Source organism: Dipodomys merriami, unplaced genomic scaffold, assembly GCF_024711535.1.
Source record: "Dipodomys merriami isolate MVZ:Mamm:240054 unplaced genomic scaffold, mDipMer1.0.p SCAF_15, whole genome shotgun sequence".
Lineage (NCBI taxonomy): Eukaryota > Metazoa > Chordata > Mammalia > Rodentia > Heteromyidae > Dipodomys > Dipodomys merriami.
The window spans coordinates 8,402,663-8,427,766 of record NW_027202826.1 but is presented as its reverse complement, the minus strand read 5'-3'; the positions used below and the strand labels follow the sequence as shown (position 1 = coordinate 8,427,766).

General features: G+C 46.5%; 1 protein-coding gene across 4 annotated transcripts in view; it reads left to right on the top strand.

Moving 5' to 3' along the window:
* The first annotated feature begins 20,380 nt into the window (after nt 1–20,380).
* Nr3c2 (nuclear receptor subfamily 3 group C member 2) overlaps nt 20,381–25,104 on the top strand; it is a 239,668-nt gene continuing 234,944 nt past the window's right edge. The window contains exon 1 of one of the 4 annotated variants that reach the window (XM_070022180.1): nt 20,381–20,465. The gene's annotated coding sequence lies outside the window, so the exon portion shown is untranslated. Of the gene's footprint in view, nt 20,466–21,572; nt 21,593–21,772; nt 21,820–22,326; nt 22,606–25,104 lie in introns of those variants that run through there. The other 3 variants (XM_070022182.1, XM_070022181.1, XM_070022179.1) reach the window with 3 other exon arrangements.

Below are 25,104 nucleotides of genomic sequence, written 5' to 3'. Positions count from 1 at the left end.
TAGGTGTGAGCCACCAACACCTGGTGACTAATATATTTTAATAGCTCTCTAATACAAATAAATAACTCATACATAAACCCACATTTTACTAGTCAGAAAGTATTGGCTAAAGACCATTCATGAATCGCAGCTAGGGACAGAGCAAGGTTCTTCTATACTGTTGCCTTTTTACTACCATTTTATCCTCCCTACTGCTTTCCATAATGTAGCCTTGAAGTTCCTTCCAGCTCAAATATTCTCTGGCTTATGATGAACTTGGGTATTGATTGTAATGTCCCAAACGGAATTAGAATAAGGTGAATGACTAGAATGTGGAAATATCAAATCTCTACTTCTGTTTTGCCTGACAAAAATTGCATACATCTTTGACATGCAACGTGTTTTGAAACTGGTATGTATTTTGGAAGGGCTAAATTGAATTAATTCGTATTTGTGTGTTCATCACTTATTTGTGATGAGAATAGTTAGCATCTACTCTCAGCAATGTCCAAGTATACTACCCATTATTATTAACAATATTCGACTGAAATAGTGTTGTTAGAACTCTAGAATATAAACAGAGCTCTTGGGATTATTTCTCCTATCTAAAGAAATCTTGTGTCCTTTGATTTAATCGCCCCAGCTCTCTCACATCCCCATTCTCCAGACTCTGGAAATGAACCTTTTATTCTCTGCTTGTGTGAGTTCAACCCTTCTAGATTCTCCACATAAGATCTCACAGTATTTGTCTTCCTATACCTGGATCAATTTGCTTAGCTCATAATCATTCAGCATCCTTCTTTTAAAAGCTGAATGATATATTGCTGTTTTTATATATACTACATTTCCCTTCTTCCTTTGTCTGTTGAGGGACACTGAGGTTGATCCCGTATCTTAGCTCTTGTGAATAATACTCTGATAAACATGGGAGGAAGACATCTCTTTGAGACAGTGATTTCATTTCCTTTGGATTTATCCTCAGAAATAGGGTTACTGGGTCTTACGGTAATTCTACTTTTCACTGTTGAGGAACTTTCATGCTGTTTTCTATAATGGCTCTACCAATGAAATAACTACCAATAATACTGCATAGAATTTATTTATTGTTTTGGGTGGTATGGACATTGTAATAACAATTCTTCAAATGGTATTAATGCCATGAATGATATTAATATTAATACTTAATGGTATTGATAAATACCTTTACTTAAGAGTATCATTAATTTGTGTCTTTTTTACTTTCTTTGATCAATGTTTTGTGGCTGGCAGTAATGCTGATATCTTACTACCATGGTTAAATCTGTTGTTAAGTATTTCAAATAGCATTAATTTCTTTATTTTAATGGTATGTCATGCTACTTTTTGTAGCCTGCAATTTTATTGGATTCATGTATTATTTCTAATAGTTTTAAGGTAGTCTTTAGAGTTGCCTCTATATGTGTAAGATCACATCATCTGCAATCAGAACAATTCCTGTTTCCTTGCTTTCAGGTTTACTTTCATTTATTTTTCTTGCCTAATTGCTGTGGCCACTACTTCAAATACTGTGTTGAATGGAGGCACCCTTGTCAGGTTGATTACCTTAGAAAGAAAACTTCAAACTTTCCATCATTGGGTAAAAAAGTAGCTGTGGATTTCCCATAGATGGTCTTGCTAGTTCATTTGAAGTTTTGTTTTTGCTGATATTGTCATTTTATTGGCTGTTTTATTTATTTTTTGTTTGTTTTAAGACACCCTCTCCAGTATTTATGGTTGTCTTCACACACACAATCCACCAACCTTAGCTGGAGTAATGGCTCAAGTAGAAGGTTGCCAGCCTAGCAAGCACAAGTCCCTGAGATCTAATACACCCACAAAAAAAACCCCAGAATCTATTTAGACTATTTAGCATTTATGTGTCTCATAGAAATTCATACTGATCTCAGATTCCCTTCAGCTGCAAGTCAGCTTCAGGCCAGATCCCTTGATCCCAGCCCTCCCCAGTGAGAGCTTTAGTTAGGATCACTGGAGTTACTTGACTCTGTTCCTTGAGGTCTCATCCTCCAGCTATATACAGCCAAAGTTTGTTTATATCACTGGGGGGAGAGGATCCAAGAGAGAAAAGCCTGAAAGCTTTTTAAGTAAGACTGGGGTGCTAGTACAACCTCAAAATTCTGCCACACATTACTGTTCAACATAAAGCACAAGGTGACCCCCAAGTAAAGGAACAAAGATCCAGACTCACTGTCTTGATGAACAGATCTGCAACATCACACATACAAGAGGCTATGGCAGTCATGGCTACTCTATGTGCCTGCAACAGAGCTTGGTTTCATTTTGAAAAAAATGTTTGACTGGCTAATTCATTCAATGTAAGCATCTCTTCTGCTCTAGGATTATCTTAACTAATCAAATGAATCACTAAATTCGTCACTTCTATTTTACAAACAACACAGTTGAAATGTTAGGGGAAATAGACATGGTTCTGATTCTTGTTCCTTTTACCTTTGGATATTGGACAATGGCCTGTTGGGTTGCTTTGTGTTTTCTGAAGGAGCAGCATGGCTTGATAGGATAAAAATTTGGCTCTAGAAATAACCACATGGACAGCCTCAGAGGAACTTACTTGGCATCTCACTGGAAGGAGATTCAAGGGCCTTCATCAACCAGAGATTGAAAAAAATTTCAAAGCACATTCTAAAACCCTTCACTGTTCCAGGTCATAGGATCCCCAGTTCTTCATTGGGTAATCTGTTCTAAACACTACCAGTATTTCAGGAAGAGCTTCATGATAAGTAGTTTGCACAGATTAAGCTTTTGGATCATTTTCATTCACATTCATATGATGCACAAGACAAAACTTGAAATCAATTTTCAAGAAGTGATTTGTACATCACACTTTTTTTCCCTCCCATGTATAACTTTTAAAATGATAATGCAATGTTACAAATGTCTGTTCATCTGATATCTACCATGCTACACTGCTTTTATATTAACAAAAACAAGGAAAAAAGTACTGTTCTAAGTAGTTGGTTTTAAATACTTGTTAAATTTTGAAATCTCACTCTATAGAGTGTTCAGTAGTTTTATATGCTTGTTTTCTGTTCAACAGATTTAGATTTCATTCCTAAATGTTCAGATGTGAGGAGATATGGTGACATTTATTTGACTTTTTTTGATGGACCCTGAATTATAAGTCAGGCATTGAGAGTAACTGTTTGCTAGGATTTAATTAGGATCTCACCCATTTATCTAGTTGGCTTTAAAATAATTAAATGCTATCTAATTTAATATAAGAAGTTTGCCAAAGTGGCTGATGACTTGTTAATTTATGTATGTATTAAGCTCTTTCACCTTTAATAAAGAGAGTAATAAAATGTATTTATTAGATAGCTAGACTATGATTACTTCTACTTTACTTAAACAACTTATAGGTGAAATATTATATAAGAGAGAAACAACCAAAAACCAAGTAAAGTAAAACCTGGACTCAAGATTTGAATATTTGTGTTTACAATTCAGCTTTTAAGACAGTTTAATTTTCCTTATATGTTTATATACAGTATATTTTAAGTACAAAGCAAGAAATTTATTTCAATATAGTACATTTCAATTAAACATAGCACTATAACTTTCAACTTAAAAATTTTTTATCACTATAAATATTTTAGAAGTCTCAAAATCAAAATTAGAACTTCCCAAGAATTGTTGTCTTAAACTAAAGTGATAGAGGCAACTTTTGAGTTCATTTTAACTACCTTCTCTTTTTTCTCTTTTCTTTTTCCAAACTGGAAAACATGATCTAATTAGCAAACTAAAAACTTGTAGAAGCTGGGCTTAATGGATTGCTCCAATAATCCCAGCCTTGAATCCATCAAAGAAACAACTTCAATTTCCATATAATAGGATTGACGCTTTAAACTGTAGAAATTTTTGCTTTTGTTTTCACCCATGCCTGAGGAATGCTGAGATTCCAGGGCTGTGTCACCTCATTCATCATGTGAAAAGTTTCTATATTGACTGCAAAGACATAAGAGTGATTAACGACTGTGGTGATACAAATAATGCCTGACTCCAAAATTTAGTCACCATTCCTCATAATTTAATTAAAATGTCTTATAGTTAGGGTGTTATCCTTGGTTGTGTCATTACTATATTTAGGATGTTGTGAATGTTATTGTTTAAAATTAACCTTGTTTTTATGACATGACAGTCTCTTAAAGAAGACAACCTCAAGTCAACATAAAATATGCAGATTTCTAGATGGGAGAGATAAGCCAACTACACAATCACAAACAATGTTGAACTCTTCATCCCAAAGATGCATTGGGTGCATTTTTCATAAATTGAAATAATAAATAATAGATTGGGTCTAAAAGTAATTTGTGCTTTTGCTGAGCTATCTACTCCCAGAATATTCTGAGTCTCTAATACATGACACTCTGAATTTTATTTCTAACTCTAACTGGGTGGGGGGACGGTAGCAAATGCAAGACCCTCAGAGCTTTACATTTCCCTTGAAGTTTGTCTTTGCTTCCTGTCGTCTAAAATAGTTCTCCATTCAGAACACAAGGGAAAAAAGAAGAAGAGGAGATTTGAGAGGATGCAACTTCTGTTCCATCCATTCCAGGTTGCAAATTACTCAGTGAGTTTTATTAAAATTGGGAATTTTCATTCAAAAGAAGTCACTCCTTCACTCTTCTCTAAATTCTGCAAGAAAATTAAAAAGTATAAAGGCTCAGGCCACATTCTGCCCTGTCTCCTCATTCTGACTGGGACATTTTCCCAGCCAGCAATGCATGCATATCATCATCTGGTACAATGAGAAGCAAGCAGACAGGCAGGCATATTTTGGATCTTGCTTGATTGGGAAGCTGACAAATTTCCTTTCTGGTGCCATGATGGACATACACAGAGAGGCTAATCACCTTCTACCTGTGCAAGAGATTTAAGTTCTAGTCCATGGGCTTCAAGCAAGAGACTCAGAATAATATCAAAGATGAGTGTTCTTTTGTACAGTAACTTCTTGCTTCTGGGACACAACCCAGAGAATGTAGTTACCACCTGGAGACTTCAATGTTTGTGTGACCCGACAAGGTTTTGTCCATGCCCATCCAGTGGGCAATAACTACATACTAATTTATTTGTTAGCTTTTTATGTATGGGCATATTATCTTTGCAAACATATTCCCACTCTCGGACAGTAAAGGAGCCCCCGGTACAGATTCGTATTCGCTCTTCTTTATATCCTGTTGGCTGATTTTGAAGCCAGTTGAATCCATCTTTTACAAGTCAATTCTATTGAAATGCTATGCTTGTAGAAAGGCTCAGTCCTTGAAGGCATTGTGAATAAGACCCACTTCCATTCTCTTCACTCCAAACTAGACTGCTGGATGTGTTTAATTGGCAGTGGCAGGAGGAAAATTGCTAAGGGCATAGTTTCCAAAAATGTGTTCCATTGTCAGATGTTAATGGATGTTATTTTTAGGGTTCCATAGTCCAACGAGTTTGTGAAATGGAAGATTAAAATTAATTAAAACAGGTTTTTTTTAAATGAAAAGACTGCTTTGGAAATTTAGTATGTTAACAAGCAATTTTAAATCCTTGAGGAAGTGAATATATGCCTCCCTACCTAGCTGACCACAGAACCACGATTCTGGAGAGCATCTTACATCACTGGTTTTCAGTAGAACACACTATTGCCAAATCCAGATCTTGAACAAGACCAGAAAACTAAAGTATATGCATTCAGCAAGAAAAGAAGAAGGAGGAGGAGAAAGAAGAGGAGGAAGAAGAAAATTGGCATTTGGAATGGGAGGGTGGTATCCATCACAACATTCTAGGATGTGCTGCAGTGACAAATAACTCCAATACAGGAGTGATTTACAACCCCAAATGCTTCCTTGTTTCTCATAGCCCCCGGTGACCATGGATAGCTGAACATGCTGCCTTCTTCCAGAAATGCTGCTGGAAGAGTCTGTCTCTCTGCAATGACACAGATCCCTATGGCAGTGGAGGCCAAGACCTCGCTCCAATTCACAACAATTCTAATGATAAATCCCGGTACCGGAGGGGTTGAGTGAGGTCTGTCCTCAGGCTACATCATCTCTGGGTACACTGGCTCATGCCTGAAATCCCACATACTGGGAAGGCAGAGATTGGGAAGACCATGGTTCAAGGCCAGTCCCTACAAAAAAAAAATAGTGACACACATACACACTGCCATCTCAATGAAAGAGCCAGGCATGGTGGCTCATGCCTGTCATCGCAGCTATCCTGAAAGCCTAAGAAGACGGACTACAGTACAAACAGTCCAGGGCAATAAAACAGGAGACCCTACATGGAAAAGAATTTTTATAAAGTAAAGGGCTAGAGGTAAGTCACAAAGAGTAGGACATTTGCCTTGCAACTGTGAGACTCTGAGTAAGAAACCCAGTGCTACCTAGAGATAGATGATTGGGGGGCGGGGAAGGAAGAGGGTGAAGGAGGGGGGAGGGAGAGGGAGAGGGAGAGGGAGAGGGAGAGGGAGGGAGAGGCAGAGAGAGAGATTGAAAGAGAGAGAGAGAGAATATCAGGTTTCAAAATCTCTCCCCCTCCAATTCTCCAACTTTCTCTTTCTTTCCTTTCCTTTCCCTTCCACATAATGTTCCAAAATCACTCACTAAAGAACCTCCCACTTGGAAAACTCTACCCCAGAGTCGGCTTCTGGGGACATAATCTGCTTTGCTCTGCAGCATATGTCTCAGAATAACAAGAAAGCATTGTGCTATACATACTTCCTGATTTGTTTTCTTTCCCCTTTGGATGATATTTGAGATTTATTTATATTGATTCATTTAGCTCTAATTAGTTTATGTTCACCGATTTTTGGAAAATACCAAGAGTTACTTATCCATTCTCTGATTAATGAGAATTTGGATTTGTCTCATTTTTTTTACAATTGCAAATCTGCTGAGATTTTTTTTTCCTATATGTTACTTGTTCATCTACAGGATTGGCACTGATATGCATATATACATACATACATTTATATATGTATAAATACATAGGCCTAAAATAAGAATCTTAATAAATTATGTGTATTTTGAATTTTATTAGATGTATAGCTTCCTAATACTTTTAGAGGAATCGAACGATTCAGATAGCTGTCTATTCATATCCTTTGCCCATATTTTCTTTTAAATTCTTGATTTTCTAATTACTGGAGTAAATATAGGTGTAACTTCAGTGCTGGAGTATTTGCTACCAAGCACAGGTCCCTGAGTTCAAACTCAAGTACTGCAAAAATAATATCTATATCTATATATATATATTATGTATGTATGTATGTATGTATGTATGTATGTATGTATGTATGTATGTATGTATGTATGTATACATAGAGAGAGAGAAGGGGCAGGCAGGCAGATAAACAGGCTGACTCTTGATACTATTCTGTGTTAGATGCATATATCCAACATATTTAAAATTTCTTATCCTAGTCTATGACTTCCCTTTTAACTTTCTTTATGATGTCATTTTATAAATAAGCTTTAGATTTTAATGCAAATTTATCCATCTCTTTTATGGTTTATTCATTTTCTATGTTGTTTTGAAAAAAATCCCCATTTCAACATTTGAAAATATTCTATTTTCCTTGAAGGAATTACAGTCTTTGCTTTTTATATTTGAGTTATGAATCCAGCTGGAATACATTTTATTTTCATGTACGAATGATACAGTGGATATACTCCTTTTTTTGGCAATGAATTATTCCAGCACTATTTTTTTCAAGCTGATATTCCATGATAATTCGTTAGGTCACTTCAGTTGATAATAGATGTATATGGGGGATTCTGCTCTAATTAGTCTATTTGTTCATCTTTGCACCACCATCACCTGGAATTGACTAGCATGGCTTGACAATAAGCCTTCACATTTGGAAATCTAAGTTCTATCTCTTTAATTGCCTTGGCCATTTCAACCTTTTGGTAAAGTTTGAAACAAACTGTTAACTTCCACCAAATAAAATTCTCTTGGGAATTTTGATTGGAACTGCACCTGATTTTTAGGTATTAATTTTGAGATAATTGATATACCTGTGATTTTGAACATTTCCACTTGTGAAAATGGCTTGTCTCTACAGAGATTCTATTTAACCATATCCATGGCTAAATCCCACTTTTCAGTGTTCTTACATCCCCAAGGGAGCACGAAAATGAAAGAGGAGGTTCTGCATATATATTGCTCTCCTGTCTTCTCCTTCAGCATAAATAGATTAAATTTGGCACAAATGTGATTTGAAAAATGCACAGTGCTTTAAGAATGACTTATGCCACACTGAAGGAGCAAGGTAGTAGCGTTTGAAATAAACAGAGAGGCTGAGGAATTCAACTACGGAAATAGAGTTATTAGATTCAAGGCAGTTATGCAAAAGTCTTAAACATTATGTGGAAGAAACAAAGACTGCCCTTCACTGTTGGGAGTAATGAAGGTTAGAAGACCAACGTTCACTTATTCATTCAATCAATAAATATTCATTGAGTACCTATTATTTTCCAAGCAATATTGCGGCACTGGGGGAAGAGGGGGAAACCAAACAAAGATCCTGAACTTTGAGACTCCAGTCAGGAGTCTTTCTAAGTCCTGAATACCACTGTATAAAAACTACAAATCACTAGGTTGGTCTTCAGGCTGCTTATAAGAATACTAAGCATCATAAAAATCACCAAAACTACGATGATAAATGTCATTAGTACAAATTATAAATGCAATTGAGGTCCTGACAGGGGAAAATGAGCTGGAATCAGAATCAGAATGGGTTTCCTGGGGGAACTCTTTCCTTCTGGAACTTGAGGACAAACAGGATTTGTAGATAGAAGAGTGTTCTGGGTGGGGAAGGCAACATCAGAAAAGACAGAGATGAGACTGCTTACCTGGGCAGAGAAAGACTTAGTATCACTGGAACCAGGAGTAAGGTCTGGAATGAGGGATGAGATTGGATAAATGAAAATGAAGCAGGTAAACTGGGAATCCCCACAGCTGGGGAGTTTAAATAGACACAGAGAGTCATTATTGCACCTTCCCCTCTCTTCCCCTAAAATGCTGGGGACTCACCAAGAAAAAGCAAGATGAAAGGAATTACCACCCAGTGAAGGGAGAAGGTGCGGGGAGTGCAGAGACCAGAGTGGGAATGGAGAGCCTGGCCCTGACACTTGCACTGAGGTCCACTGAGGCAGCATGGTCAGCTTCCAGGAGCTCACAATCAACGTGGGGAGGAAAAATTAATGTGTTTAATACTAAACTAATAAATGCTTGCGACCCAGATGTTCACTGAGACCTCCTGGCCCTTGGCTTTAGCCTCCACATCCAGACCTCGGGAAATCGCAAATCCGGAGGGGGTGGGGTTGTATACCTCCCAATATACATGGGGGACTTGTATCCCTCATCACTTGCTACAGCACCTGCTTCCTCTCCCTTTGACAATCTACCCCCCCCAGACTCTATTCCTTGGTCAGTTCCCATGAAATACACAGGCTCCCCAAGCATTTTATGAGTTCCTTTCAATTTCCTGAGGAACTGGAAACACAGAGAACCCACTCAATCTCCCCCCATCCCAGCTCTCTCCTCTCCTGCTGCCCAGTCTCCTTTCTCTCACACCTCATTTCAATTTTCCTGGATTGCTTGTCTGAGTTTCATATACTGCTTCTTTGGGGGATAGATCAATTTAAATTAATATTCCTTGCCCCAACCCAATTATACCCCAAACCAATCAAGGTGACCTTAAGATAAAAGAGAAGACACAGGTTCTTAAAGGTAGTTTGTAAGAATACATTTCAAACATTCTCTTCCCTGTTCAACACATAAGGGAAACAAACCAATGGAGGAAGTTAAATAGGTTTCAGGCAGTGTGGTAAAAGCTGGGGAGAAAGTGGTAAAAGCTGGGGAGAAAGGGCTAGAGCCATTTGGAGAAAGAAAAGATCAATCAAGGAAAGTTTTTTTTGTTTGTTTGTTTTGTTTTCAGTCGTGGGCCTGAACTCTGGGCCTGGGCATTGTCCCTCAGATCTTCAGCTCAAGGCTAGCGCTCTACCACTTGAGCCACAGCACCACTTCCAGTTTTCTGGTGGTTTATTGAAGATAAGAGTCTCATGGACTTTCCTGCCTGGGCTGGCTTTGAATCACAATCCTCAGATCTCAGCCTCCTGAGTAGCTAAGACGACAGGCGTGAGCCACCAACGGCCGGCAAGGAAAGTTTTTAGCCCAGGAGCTAGATCTAAAACTAGACTCTGAAGGAAGGCTAGAATTAATGGGGGTGGGGGTGGGGAAAGGTCATTTTAGGTAAGAAAATAACTTGAAGAAAAACAGAGGAAAGAGCCTGGTATCTGGAAGAAGGCAAATCTCAACTGCAATGTAGTAGGCAGATAAGGCTGACTGAGTGCTGGAAATGCCAGATCGTCAGCCTTGAGTCTGGACTTAATCCAGTAAGAATCTGAAGGGGTCTACTGCATATGTTTTGGAAAGCAGGAAACCAGGATGGCTTTGGGAGCAGAGCTCAGAAACAGAAATCAGCGTTTAAATATGGCCAGAACCCTGGGTTTCTAGTCTCAGCTTCTCTGTACATGTTGGCTTCCATTTCTTCTCCCAAATATCTGTTTCTCCACCTAGGAACTGGGGTTATTTAGAGTACTTCTGGCTTACAATTTGTGGAAGAGGAAGAAAGCTCTAACTTCTTGCACGAGCTACAAAAATCCAAGGGAAGATTACTATTTTGGCTTAAACTAAGTGTCCACAGCTATGATCATGACTGTTGTTGAGCAGACAAAAAGAAGACAGCATCTAAAGGACCACATCAAACATCAGAGCCAGGTTAGGGGAAGAGAGGAAACAGGGAAGTGAGAAGAGGCATGGAGCTGAGCAGAGTTGGCCACAGTTTGGCCCAATTTAGGACCTACCAACCATTTTTGGTGTGTAATTGGTATGCAATTATGAAGGTAAGTTTATTAATAATAAATAAGCTTTTAAATAATTTATTCTTACATTTTTATATACTTCCCTTATTTTTATCTTTTGTTAATTCTAACCTGTCATTAACCATCATTTTGTGCTGTCCTCCAGGCTTACAGCAATTCAGTCCTCAGCTTCATCTAAATACCCCCATCTTTGTATGTCCGCAACCTATGAGGTGTGCACTCCATTAATCAAAGAAGACTCTTGCTTTGAAAAGAACTGCTGATTCCCACAGCCCACCCCACCTTGCCTTTAACACAAGCTGCCTAGCCCAGGAGAAGCTATGCTTTTAAATAGAAGAACATACAGAATCAAGTTCTCATCCATCCTCGATGATGCTTTCTCTGCCAGGAGGAGAAAGGAAGAAAGGAAGGAATGTAAACAGTGTGGGTGATTCTGTCCCGCGATCCACGAGAGCATCTGCCCCAGAGGAGCGTGTGGAGGAGACGTGAATTTGATGTTCCTTCCGTTGGTCTCAGTTCCTGAATTGCTCTCATAGTATGAGCATCTCGCCATGCTGGGTGTGATCCAAATGTTTAAAGATACTTTTTTTTTTCTTAACAACATGGCCCCTAAATGCAAGCCAACTACTTCATCAGGTGTTCAGCTGAGAAAACAGCAATCTGTTCCAATGCTGGAGGAAAAACTGGCTGATTTGTGATGGTATAGCAGCCTCAAATGGGATGCATAAAAATTGGCCATATATAGTGTACTTTCAGGGTGAATAATGGGATTTTTCCCCCTTCTGATATTTCTAACTGGTTTCTTTTACATTGTTCAATGACAATAAAAGACTAACCTTATGCAAAATGTAACTCCATATTTAGAGGGAGAATGGGCTAGAGGATGGAGGAGAATAGGGGTCTTCGGATACAGTGTTTAGGGTACAACGGGTTGGGTTGATGAGGGAAAAAAAGAAAGGAAAAGAAGAAAGGCAGACGACACGAAAGGCAAAGAGGACTAAATGAGCATGTTACTATTCTAGATCCATTTTCAGGAATACCTATCTGATAATAGGAGAGAAATGTATACTATTTGTATCAAAGGGAAGTTACATCCTAAGAGGAAATAGTTGGCTGTAAAACTGATCTTGCAGCCGGGCTCTGGTGGCTCACGCCTGTAATCCTAGCTACTCAGGAGGCTGAGATCTGAGGATCGCGGTTCAAAGCCAGCCCGGGCAGGAGAGACCGTGAGACTCCTATCTCCAATAAACCACCAGGAAACCGGAAGTGGCGCTGTAGCTCAAGTGGTAGAGCGCTCACCTTGAGCTGAAGAGCTGAGGGACAGCGCCCAGGCCCAGAGTTCAAGCCCCACGACCGACCAAAAAAAAAAAAAAAAAAAAAAAAACTGATCTTGCAAATAAATATACTATAGATTAATGCAAGATCAAGGACTATAAAACTTCTGACTTGAGCCTTTTGTGCACCTAATGTAGGGTTGTATTTTTTAAAGTTAACTCTAATTTCTGTTAATTTAACAAGTAATTTGCTAGGTTGCTTCTTTGCATTTTACAAGCCATGAATATATGTCATAAAATCTAAACAACTTTCTTAAATACTAAGTAACAGGGAGCTGGGAAGGTGGCTCAGTGGCAGAGTGCTTGCCTTGCAAACATAAGGCCCTGGCTTCAATTCCTCAGCACTAGAGAAGCAGAAGAAGCCTGGAGTGGTGCTGTCGCTCAAGTGATAAAGTGCGAGCCTTGAGCTGAAGAGCTGAAGAGCTGAGGGAGAGCGCCCAGGTCCAAGCCCCATGACTGACCAAAAAAATAATAAATTAATTAAACGACAAATGACAATGGACACTCTTGCAGGTGTCTCTTTCAAGTCTGGGTTTGCATTGTGCATGCAAGTAACTTTGCCTGTGTGTAAATAGAGAGGGTGAAACCTCGTGACTGCACATCCCTAGCCTTGCAGATGCACATTCCACTGTGCCCTCCCTCAATAATTCGAAAGGAAAACTCTCCTTATGATCGCTAGGAGAAGATAGGGAAGAGGAAAATTAACTTATAAATATTGCATGGGTCAAAAACGTTATGTGAGGTTTTGAAAGATAAACCCTAACATAATCATTTCCAAAATTCCCATTTTAATTAAATACAATATTTTCAAAATTGTGCTATGGTGCATAGCATAGGACTTTCTAACTTGAGAACTTTCTGAATAATGTACTAAATAAAGGGAAAATTGTTCTCTACACAGTACTATTTTCAACACATAAAATTTTATACATATAGTTTTTTTGGTGGGGGGGAGGGAAACACTTTATAAAGACATGAATACTTTTACTGGATTACTCTGGTCAAGATTTAGTTCAGTGCACTTAAAAAGCCAAATGTTTGAAAAGTAGTTTTGTAAATAAAACTAATGTTGCTCAGACTGATCTTGAACTTCCAATTCTCCTGTTCCATCTTCTGAGTAGTTTATAGGCCAATTGTGTGTGTGTGTGTGTGTGTGTGTGTGTGTGTGTGTGTGTGTGTGTGTGTGTGTGTGTGTGTGTGTGTGTGTGTGTGTGTGTGTGTGTGTCCTTCTTCTTGATCTTTTGTGATATGTATATCTCTCAAGAATATTATGAATATCCCCTCAAAGCTCTGATCATGCAGAGCAGGAATGACCAATCAGGACTGGCTGTGGATTACATCATCAAGATAGACACTGGCTGGAAGCAAGGAGTCCAGCTGTCCTTGTACTGAGCAACCGAAGGTCAGCCCACTTAGCTCTAACTTTGTGCTGCGGTGTTGAGACAGACACTCTTGAGAGAAACTTGTGAGTTCCTGTACATTTTCCCCTGTGCCAATATACATATGGTGGTCCACACACACAGCTCAGTCCCCAAGAGAGGCATGATTAAGATCTGCCCTTCTTGACTTTTTGTGGAATAGTATTACTTAGATTTCAAACCCTGCTGATTTATCTCGCATAGCTGAAATTCTTGTTATATTTCAAGATTATTTTTTTGAGATTGGTTTGTACCCAGTATATTTCTTCTGACTTAAATAAGATCGCTAATGAAATCTAGCCGGTTCTGTAGACTTACCAAGCAGTTCAGTGAAAGATTAATGTATCTACCCTAGAATATTTGGCTACTTCATTTCACTCTCTCCACTTGTTGTGGCAGCTGAGCTTCCAGATTTTGAGTAAAAGTCAGATCCTGATGTCTGCATTCCAGCCCTGAACAATTCCTACTTTCTTCTGAGCATTTCTTACACTGCTCCTTAGTGACAGCCTTAGGTCTTTGTTTCATGGTTCAAGGTTGTGCTCAGTAGAGCTGCTCACTGCATAGAATGAAAACCATTACTTCTGTTCCTGTCAATTCTATTGCTTTTAGCAGGAGACCTCTTTGTTTCATCAGAGCAACATGGGTATCCGACCTCTCCTCAAGTCTGCTCTAGCTGCTGGAATATAAATAAAGGTGATGCATGCAAATTGTTTGGCCAAGGTATTTTTTTAATAGAAAGTGAAGACCAATGAGCTTGGTTTCTGAACCCCCAACTTTCAGATAAGAACAGTAGACTATGGGATGGCAGAGCAACAAAGAACCCGAAAACTGTGTGCAACAGAACCAGACAAGTCTACCACCACACATTACCACCCACGTCTCTTCACTGAGACATTGTCCCCTGTCCTGATTATTTAATTCACTCCAGGTTAAGTGGAATACAGCTCTACTTTATTTCGGTGGCATTTCCTTGATTCGTTGGCAGGTCTCTAACATCAATACAGGATTTCATCTACCTTGATTACATGTAATTATTTAACTTCATAAAGAGTAAAATCCTGCAATGTCATTATCATTCCTTTACAGGGAGTAAAATTGTTATAGATGAAACCAGGAGGTTTGGAACCCAGAGAAAAATAAGGGAACTCCTCTCACACAATAAATGGGAAATGCTGAAAAAGAACCAATGGGTTAGCCCCACAAGAGAATTAGAACACAAGAAAGAATCAGAGAACACAAATGGAATCTAACAAAAATACCATTTGATGTAAGGATGCAGAAACTCTCTACCATACCAGTCAGTAAACTGGGAATACCCAACAGCCTTCATTGGGACAAATTCAAACCTGGGATTAGATACTTGACGTGACTATATGACCTTGAATAAGACCCCTGAACAAACTCCTTTAATGATATACCAGTGCTGCTCATTCCCTTGGAACAGAAATCATTCCATGTGCAATGGGGACTATAGGTAAAACAGAAATTTGACATTAGAAGAGATTTAGCTTTAGCTTGCTTTGTAATGTATTCCCCATAGCAAATTTACCTCTATCTTTAGGAATAACGATGACATCTGTCATGGAGCTTCTTCAAATTTTTGTCTACTGTTTCCAGTGTCATGTATCTGACATGTGATCCCCTCTCTTTATAAACTCCAATGGTGGAGAGAGGTCTTATTCGCTTTTTCCACATGACTGTGCTATACTGATTTGCAAATATATGACAAGACACCCTCTTGTTCTGAGGTGTGTTTCTGATACTGGTCACACCCTTAAAGCATACAATCATCTTAGAAGGGAGGAAAGAAGGTGCTTAACATAGAGCGACTGAAATAGAGATGGGGTAAATTTGATCAAAGTACACTATATGCATGAATGTCAATGTCATAATAAAACGCCTTGGTACAATTCATGCACACCAATAAAGGTGCTTGTTAATTAAAAAAAAAAGATTGCTACAATGTATACATAGGCATCAGAAAATTTAAAACCTGAAAACCCAGAGAGGTGCTAGTGGCTCATGCCTATAATTCTCCATACTCAGGAGGCTGAGATGTGAGGATCACTGTTCAAAGCAAGCTTGGGCAGGAAAGTTCTTGAGACTTATTTTCAAGTGATCACCAAAAAAAAGGTGGAAGTGGAGGCATGCCTCAAGTGGTAGAGTACCAGCCTTGATCTCCACCCCACCCCACTCCAACCCCAAAAAAGCTCAGCAACAGTGGCCAGGCCCTGAGTTCAAGTACCAGGACCAGAACAAAAACAAAACCAGAAACAAAACAAAGTTTGAAAATCCATTTGGCTTTATTTTATGTGGTTACCATCTTATTGGTCATCTCTGATACATTGGGAGCTTTTTTGTTTTTGGTATCACAATAAATTCTTTCTTTCTTTTTTTGGTGCCAGTCCTGAGGCTTAAACTCTGGTCCTAGGTGCTGTCCCTGAGTTTCTTTGGCTCAGTGCTACCACTCTACCACTTGAACCACAGTACTACTGCCTGCTTTTTTGAGTAGTTTACTGGAGATGAGTCTCATGGACTTTCCTACTCAGGGTGGCTTTGACCTGACCGCAATTCTCAGATCTCAGTCTCCTGAGTAGCAACTATTACAGGCATGAGCCACAGGCGCCTGGCTAATAATTTCCTTTTTAAATAGCAACATATTTCAGACCTGAAGCATATATCTCTATCTCTATCTATCTATCTATCTATCTATCTATCTATCTATCTATCTATCTATCTATCTAGAGCGCAATCATCTTGGCTAGATTAAAAAACAAAAAGATTGTGTTGACCAAAATGTTGTCTTCCTTGTTACTGACAGCTGTTAAAAATGCTTCTAAAATTATAGGACTACTGGAAAGCTCACTGGCTCCTAGGAAGTTCTAATGAGAATTCCACAGGATTGTTTCAAGTTCAACAGAAACTCAAACTTCCCATACCTGACGATGGCTTGTTTCACTTTTTTTTGTGGATAATTGTGATCTGCTTGCAGGAAGAATGCACACTGATGGTGCTGCCTAGACTGTCTGTTCTTCTGTCATCCTCGAATCTGGCCATGGAAATACATCACATTTTGTGGATTTTCTAGTGAAAGCAGCTGCAAATGGAATTCAGATAGACTGGTAAATAAATAAGTAAACAACTAGAAAGTACTTACTGCAGTGAATCAGTAATAGAGAGCTAACAGAAATAATCCCATCTAGAAAGTTTGAGTGTGGGCTATTTGGGATAAAGTAAAAATCCTGATATGTTTTGTATTTATTTTCTGGTTCCCAATCCCTTATTTACTTGTAGTGTTTATAAACTATAACATGTGTGTTTTGCAATAAACAAAGACATTCTATCTTATCTTATTCTCCTATTCATCTCCACTCCTTTCTCTCTCTCTCTGCTTTTTTCCTGTCTTTTTCAGTTCTTTCCAACAGCTGGTAAGAGACAGGGGGAAACAATTACAAGCTTTTTAGAAAGAAAGAAAAAGAATGCCAGCATGGCTAGGCTTATTAATGAAGTTAACTATGACTAAGGGCTTTAGCCTTTAACTTTCAAAAAATCATTTGATACAGCTGCATTGCACGATACCTCGTGGGCCTTCCCTTTTCAGTCAGGATACCAAGGAGTGGTATGGAGTATATTTCAAGGGATGCAGCTTGAACAACTCTCCCTCTTCCTGCCCCTCCCCCTTTTCTTCCCCCTCCCCCCCCCTTCCAGTGCCAGCTGCTCAAGAAATGGGATTAGTAACCAGGAACTAAGAAATGGCTGTGCTAAAACTGAGACTGAGAGCTAGGGAGGATTTTTTTTTCCAACACAAACTTAGATGATATGAGGCTTTGTATCTGGAGTTACATAATAGAGGATGTGATGTCACACATGTAAATTGCAAATGCTGAGCCCTGCACTTTGCTGGGGCAGACCTCCGGGAGTTTGACAGTGGGGGAGGGAGGGGTCCCCAAGTTCGGTGAGTGAATGCAGGGGGAGCAGACCTCCACGGGGGAGCTGTCTGGTGCTGCCTGTAGCTTTTAGCTACTTGGCAGCTGTATCCCAGATGAAGTGAAGTTCCTTTTCCGTGTGCTGCTCCTTTCTTAATTTTTGATTTTTTTTAAAAAAAGTAATTTCTATCGTTTTGCAAAGAATAAATATGCTTAATCTACAGAGTTGAAGGCAAATTCTCGATTTGGTTCAAAACCAGCTTAGAAAACAAGTACGGGCACATACTTTTAAAGTTGATAGAAAGTGTCATTCGTGAGCACCAGAGAGGAGAGCATTACTAACCACCTCATCGCCCGGGTTCTGTGCGCTCTGCTCTTTGAGGGGTGTCTCAGAGGCCCCTTGTGGGGTAATTCTAGCAAACCCAGGGAACAGTACCTTTCTCCAGAGCTGTTTTTTTTCAGGGTGCCAGCTAAGGAAAATGAAGAGACGCTTCCCATGCCCAAGAGACATTTTATCGTTCCATTGCAGGGGCAAAAACACACACACACACTCTCCACACACACTCTCTCTCTCTCTCTCTCTCTCTCTCTCTCTCTCTCTCTCTCTCTCTCTCTCTCACTCACACACACACACACACATACACACTTTCACACACACATACACACTCTCACACACACACACACACACACACACACACACACAGAGCTAAAAATTCGCTTGTGAATAATAGCAAATGGCCACAGATACTAGGAGCAGCCACCTACAGCCCTGCAAGGAACCCTGCCCTGAGGGTCTCAGGGACAGATAAAACCTCAGTCTTAGCCCCTCGGTACTACACCGGCCTAAGGGGGGGGGGGGGAGGGTGTAAAAATTAGTAAATCGGTCAAGAAAACAAAACCAGAAGCAAAGCACAGGGCGGTATCTTGGTCGATTCCGCACTGCTGACCCCTGACTCCGCGGTCGCTCGTGGCGTCTGTCACTGGAATCTTGATTAATACTTGGTGATGAGGTTTGTCACAGAGTTCTCACGGTTGATGTCGGCCCGGGGCGGGGGCAGGCACCATCCCAGTCTAACCCATGGGTTTGCCGGACCAACGGGCACCGCACAGGCGCACAGGCCGCCTCCGTGAGCCGCTGCCACCGAGCAATGTCTCAACAACCCGGGCAGACGCTGAGGTGGGCGCCTAACTTCTTGCACTGTCTACACCTCTTTACCGCGTCGCTGTCCGTCCTTCTGTCCCCCGGGTCCACGCCAAGCCCTGTTCTCCTGTGATGCGCTTCCAGAGCAGACTGTTTCAAGTTTCAATTCGACAACACTCACTGCTGCTTTCTGGATCTCACCGAAGATCATACCGGATTACGAAAACTGGCCAAGAGTGGTCTAGAAACTGCCAAGGGTGGTCTAGAAACTGCCCAAGGGTGGTCTAGGAACTGGCCAAGGGTGGTCCGGACCGGGCCGGCGGCGCCAGCTCCGAGCAGGTGGCGGAGACGCTGGGCCTGGATCTTTGGGACGGGGGCTGAGGGGAGCGCGGGGTTGTTGGACGGGGAGGGCGGCCTGCGGTGTTTGACTGTGCGGGGCAGGGGTCAGCAACTTTCACAGCTCTTCCGGAGAGAACCTGGACGGGGTGGGAGGTGCGGAGCCGCAGGGGTGTCAGAGCAGAGAAGGGGGGTGCGGTCAAGTTCTGGGGTTCATGGAGGAGGCAGGTGAGCCCGCAACCTCCCCCCATCTGGGAGGCCTGTGAGGTGCGGGGTGGGGGTGGGGACGGCGTGGCCCGCCCGGGTGGGAGGCCGCCGGGCTCCGCAGAGCGGCGCGGGCCGGCGCGGGCCTGCGGCGGGCTCGGGGCTCCACCCGCCCCCGCGCGCCCCCGCCCCGCGCGCCCCCGCCCCGCGCGCCGCGCCCCCCCTTCCACTTTGGCATCTGCGTAGGTGTCTGTCCCCCCCCCCCGGGCGGGCGGGCGCGGGGGCGCGCGGGGCGGCGCGGGGGCGCGCGGGGCGGGGGCGCGCGGGGCGGGGGCGCGCGGGGCGGGGGCGCGCGGGGCGGGCTCCTGGCGCGCAGCCCGGCCGCCGGCGTCGGCGCCGCGGTCGGAGCCGGTGGGGGGGGCGCCGTTCCCCCCCCGCGCCCGGTCCCCTTGCGCACACCCCCGTGGGGGATGGCGCGGGGGCCGGGGGGCGCGGCCCAGCCCGGTGGGCGGCGGGGAGCCGGAGAAGAAACTTTTCCCTCCCGAGCGTGGTCCTCGCCCCCGGGGCGCCCGCCGCACCTGAGCCCCGCCTGAGGCCGGATCCGCGGCCGCGGGGCGCGGGCACCCCCTGCCCCCTGGCTTCCCGGCCGGGGGGCGCCCGAACCCCGCTTCCCCCCGCCCCGCCCGCGGGCCGGGCAGCGTGCGGCCTCCTCCCGCCCCGGAGGCGGTGACCCGGGGAGGGGGCCGCGGCGCCGCGGGCTCCCCTGCGCCCCCGCACGCGCACACTTCCACGCACACACTCACACGCGCGCACACACGCACCCTCTCCACCGCCGGAGCTGTCACCCGCCGCGGCGGGCGCGGGGATCTTCCCGCCCGGGCCGCCTCCCCGGGGCCGCCGCAGCCCGCGCCCGCCGGGGCGCCCCACGCCGCGGGAAGGGGGCGCGCCCGAGGCCGGGTCACCGCCGCCGGGGGCGGGCGTGTGCCCGCGGCCCCCTCCGCGCGCGGGCGCCGCCGCCTCCCGCGGGTAAAGCGGCGCCGCCGCTCGGGTGCCCTCCCCGCCGCCAGGAGCGGGGCCGCCGGCGGCACCGGGACCGCCTCCCCGCCATCCTCCCCGCCAGCCGCGAACCTCGGCGTGCCCGCGGCGGCGGCGGCGGCGGGACTCAGCCCCCGCCCCGCCTCCACCATGTCCTAGGAGAGGTGAGTGCGGCCACCGTCCCTTTGCGCGGGCGGCCTTGGGGGGCGCGCGGGGATCACCGCCTCGGGGGTGGAGGCGGGCGCCGGGCTCAGGACAGCTGCCCCGGCACGGCTCTAACCCAGATTTTGGAGGGGTCTTTTTTGCAAGAAGCTGAGATTGTGGGCACCACCAGCCCTCCCCGAGGAGGTGACAAACTTAGTGCAAGAGACGCGTCCATCCCTTTAGTCATGACGACTCCGGGGGGGGGGGGGGCTCTGCCGCCGCTTCGCTGGTTGGGGTGGGGTGCCGGGCCGGGGGCGGGGGGGCTCCCCTAGGTCCTGTCCTCCGCCCGCGCTCGGGGGCCGGGGCGCGAGCGCTGCGCGACTGCACGCGGCCCGGCGAGGACAGCGCGCGTGACCGCGGACCCCGCGGGGAAAGTCGGGACGCCCCCCCCGGCTTGGGGGGGGACCGCCGGAGCAGCCCACGGGGGTCGGGAACCCCCGCAGTTTCAGGCCTTTGGACCTGGGGTGTCTCTCCTTCCCTTCCCCCCCCTTTTGCACACCTCCCTCCCTCCTTGGCTTTGGCGGGGCGCGGGGCACGGGGGAGGCGCCGAGGCCGCCGCGCCGGCCTGCGGGGCGCCGGGGGCCCGGGTGCGCGCGTCCCCGGCGCCGACGCGGGGCCAGCCGGGAGCCGGCCGCCAAGTCCTCACACACCAAAGTTAGGACGCGGGTGCTCCGGCTGCGGTGAGGGCTGCGTGGTGCGTGCGGGGAGGAGGACCGGGCTGCGGGGGGGGGCGGGGGCGACACGTCTCCGGGCCGCGCACCGGGTCCCGGGAAGACAGTTCGGTTCCTCCCCGTGCGGGCACCCCCGCTGGCACCCATCACAGAGCGACCCCGATGGCGAGGTCTGCCTGCTGGGGAACTAGTGGAAAAATCCACTGGAGACACCGTCCACACACGGCCGGGAGGGCGCCGGCTCCCCGAGGCCCGGGCACTTTTGGGGTGTGTGGGGGGGGACGTGTGTGTGTGAGTGATGTGCGTAGCTGTGTTTAAAGGGCTTCGGCTCGGCACCCCCTCCTCGCTCTGAGAACCGAGCGGAACGTGATCCTCCAGCTCGCGGGCGGCGGAGACTGCGGCTGCTCCGCCCAGAGGTAAACCCCGAGACAGGACGGGGCGGGGCGCCCCGGCGGGGGGGCGGGGGAAGCCCCCCTCTTTCCGAGGGGCTCCCCCTCCCCGGGCGGCCGCTCACCTGGCGCGGCAGGTGCGGGGCGCGAGGGGCTCCGCCAGCACCGCGCGCGGTTAAGCCGCCGCTCCGCGTCACCACGCTCCCGGGGCTCTGCACACGTCCCGGCCGGGGGTCCGCCGGGAGCACAGCCGGGTAGGCCGGAGCAGGTGTGGGGAGGAGTAGGGGACCGGGTGGGAGGTAGCATGCAGAGAGCGGGGGTACCTCGAGTCGTCGCCACCGCCCGGTACCCCGAGCACCGGCGGCCGCCGCCGCCGCTGCGGCTTTAAGGAAGCTGCCGGGTCCCGGCTGTGTCGCAGCAACTTTGTATCAGTCATGTCTCCCAGCCCGGTGATTGACAGCCAGGCTCGTCCAATGAGCGGCCCGCCTGGCCCTCGCGGCGCGGAGCCTGGCTTCCCTCTGGACCAATGGGAAGGGCTGCGAGGGGCGGGATGGCAACCTGAACTTTCTGGACATGTGACCCGCTTTTAAAAGGGCCGGCCCTCCAGCTGGCCCCCTCCCCCTCCGGGCTGCCGCCCGCCCCTCTCCCGCCCTCCCCTCCCCTCCCCTCCCTTCTTATGCCCGCCCCGGCCCGGCCCCGGCCCCCCCTCCCCTCTCCTCTCCGCTTCCACGGCGCCCGGGGTGTCATTGGGCCCCGGGGAGAACGCGAGCCAACTTCAGGCAGCTCCGCGGAAAGCCCGCGCCAGTCACCTGGGTTGCGGAGCGCGGCCGCCGCGGGCTCTCCCGCCGCCGCGGGGGGGTGCGGGGTGGAGAGGCGGGCGGCCCTCGCGGCGGGCCTGGATGTGGCTGGCTTTAGGTGCGGGGTGGGACACGGCAGCAGCGCGGGGGGGGGGGGTCGAGGCGGCGGCGGCGGTGCCCGTGCCCGGCGGCGCTGCAACAGGTAGACGGCGGCGAGCGGAGGACCCCGGCGGGCCGCGGCAGGTGCGTGCGGGGTGCGCTGCAGGGCGCGCGGCGGCGGCGGCGCGCGCGGGGGCCGCGGGGCGGCGGCGGGGCGGCCGCGGGGCGGTGCGGGCGCGCACCGGGCCGGCCCGAGGTGGTGGTGGCGCCGCGCGCGCCGTGCGGGGCAGAGGTGGCTGCTGCGTAACCCGGAGGCGCGGCGGCGGGTGCGGTGCGCGGCTGCGGTGCGGTGCGTGCGCTGCTTGTTTTGCTTTCCCACTTTTCCCCCCTCTTCCCCCCCCCCCCCCAGTGAGGACTATTTTGGGAAAGTTTGGCCACTTTGGATAAATGCCCTCGGCCGAGCAGCTTATTATTATTACTGTTATTGTTGGTATTATTCAAGCCGCCTTGGGCTCTCCTCCCCCCCCCCCCCCCCCGGCTGGTGAACCCGGAGAGACGCTGCGGGGTTTTCCCTGGCTTTTCTTATTTCTTCCTCTTCTTGGGTGGTGGTGGGTGGCGATGGTGCCCGGCCACCTCGAGAGGACGTCTGAAGAGTAAATGCCTTCTCCCCGGCCGGCCGCGGAAGCTTTCCAAATCTGGAACTGCTGAAGGTGTAGCGGGATAAGGGCAGCTGAAGGAGAAGGAGGATCCCCATCGCTCTGCAGACCTGGGGCGGGGGGGGGCGCTTGGACATCCCGTGCATTCTCCGTCCCCCTCCCACCTCCACCCCACCACACTCCATCATCGCCCCCCCCCGTCGTCTGCAAACTCGGGGTGAGGCTCAGCAGCCCCCCGGGGCAGCGCAGCGCAGCGCGCCGGGAAGGAAGCCTCCCCCTCGCTGTCTGTCTCTCCCTGTCTCTCGGTCCCTCCCTCCCGTGGCATCCTCACCCTGCCGAATTTCAGATGCCTGTGGCCTGTCCTGCTGAGCGGTTCGAGTCACCCTGGCTCCTGTCGACTCCATCCGCTTTAGGAATCGATGCTAACAGGACTTAGGAAAACTTTTGCCAGCGGAGACCAGCTTTAGGGAACCGCTGGGTTGCGAATAAAGGCACCAGCACCAGATTGCTCCTAATCGCCCCCCCCCCCCCCCGCCCCAGGTGCGGCTGTGAGGGGTGATACTGACGCGGTCCGTCGGGGTAAGGGCAGGCATCCCCCATCGGGGAAAGTCCGGCTGTGAAGTTTTAATTCCGTGTTTGCTCTCATGGAGTAGGATCCTGGACCAGCTTGAGGAGAGAAGTTTTCCCTTTTTTGGGGAGGGGGGCTGCGGGATGGGGAGGGGAGGCGAGGAAGAAGAATCTCAAGCTGAGCTTTGTCGCCCTGTTTGTTTTTGTTTTTAAATCAAGGCTGGTTTGCAAATTTTGGAAAGCTCGGGGGCTCTGTGAATGGGGTGAGTGAATAGAAAGCAGGTATACTCAGTTCTGACCGGTTTCCCTGCGCTCTTAGGTGACCTTGAGCAGGTTTCTTCCTCCTCCGGGAAAGAGGGGAAGGGAAGAGCTCTGAAGAGCTCAAAAGACCAAAAAAATACTTGCATGCGGTGAACCGGTACAACTCTACAGCTAGTGATAAACGTGAATCTCTTAAGGCTTAGTCTTAAGGTACCAAAAGGATTGTGAGGATATTAAAGATGAAACTCCAGATAAGATACATATTCCTAAGGACTTCTTGCTATGATTCTGGATTAAAACCTACTTTCTTATGGAAAAGGGCAATGGGAGATATATATGTATGTATGTATATATATGTATGTATGTATGTGCAGATGATATATATATATACACATACATCACATAAAGTTTAAAAGTCAGGTTTTCCTTTATAAAAATATTATATGAGCACGTGCGTGTGTGTGTGTGTGTGTGTGTGTGTGAGTGAGTGTGTGTGTGTGTGTCTTAAAGTAGAACCTCCATCAGTGCTTTCCTTTACCTCTGTGAATTCTTTTTATGCTTGGGGGGGGCTATATGCATAAAAATTGAAGCTCATAATGGATTTTGCCTTTGTCCCAAGAGTCCTTAGCCTAACAGATGGGAAGCATGGGAACTTGATTTTACCTAAAGGAGACATGCCGACCTCAGTATCAAAAACTTTCCCTTTATCTTCTGGATATTAAGTTTTACCAGAATCCCACTCGTCAAAAGCGGTGGCTTCCTTATTCATTAGGGAGCTCAGCTTGAGTGAAATTCGGCTAGAGTTATGGGCACTATGCTATTCTAAAAAGACAATCTCCAGGGTTGGTTTCCTGGACAGTATAGGGAATTAATTTCTAAACGGATCCATTTGTGTATGGAAGAGACAGAACTCTGAGTAAAATATTTCTATCGTATTTCTAAAAACAAAACAAAAAAAAACTCCAAATTTTCAAAAACCTGTTTGCAGCGGCAGTCAAGGGAAGGTGCTGGCGCCATGCATTGTTTTGTGTTTGAGGCCAACCTTTACTCTGCTTCCTTTGTGGAGAGGTGCGTGAGGTTGCTGGGTGAGAATACCTTAAACAAAGCTAATTTAGACTTCAGCAAAGCCTTTGGCAAATGCTCCCATGATAGTCCTGTC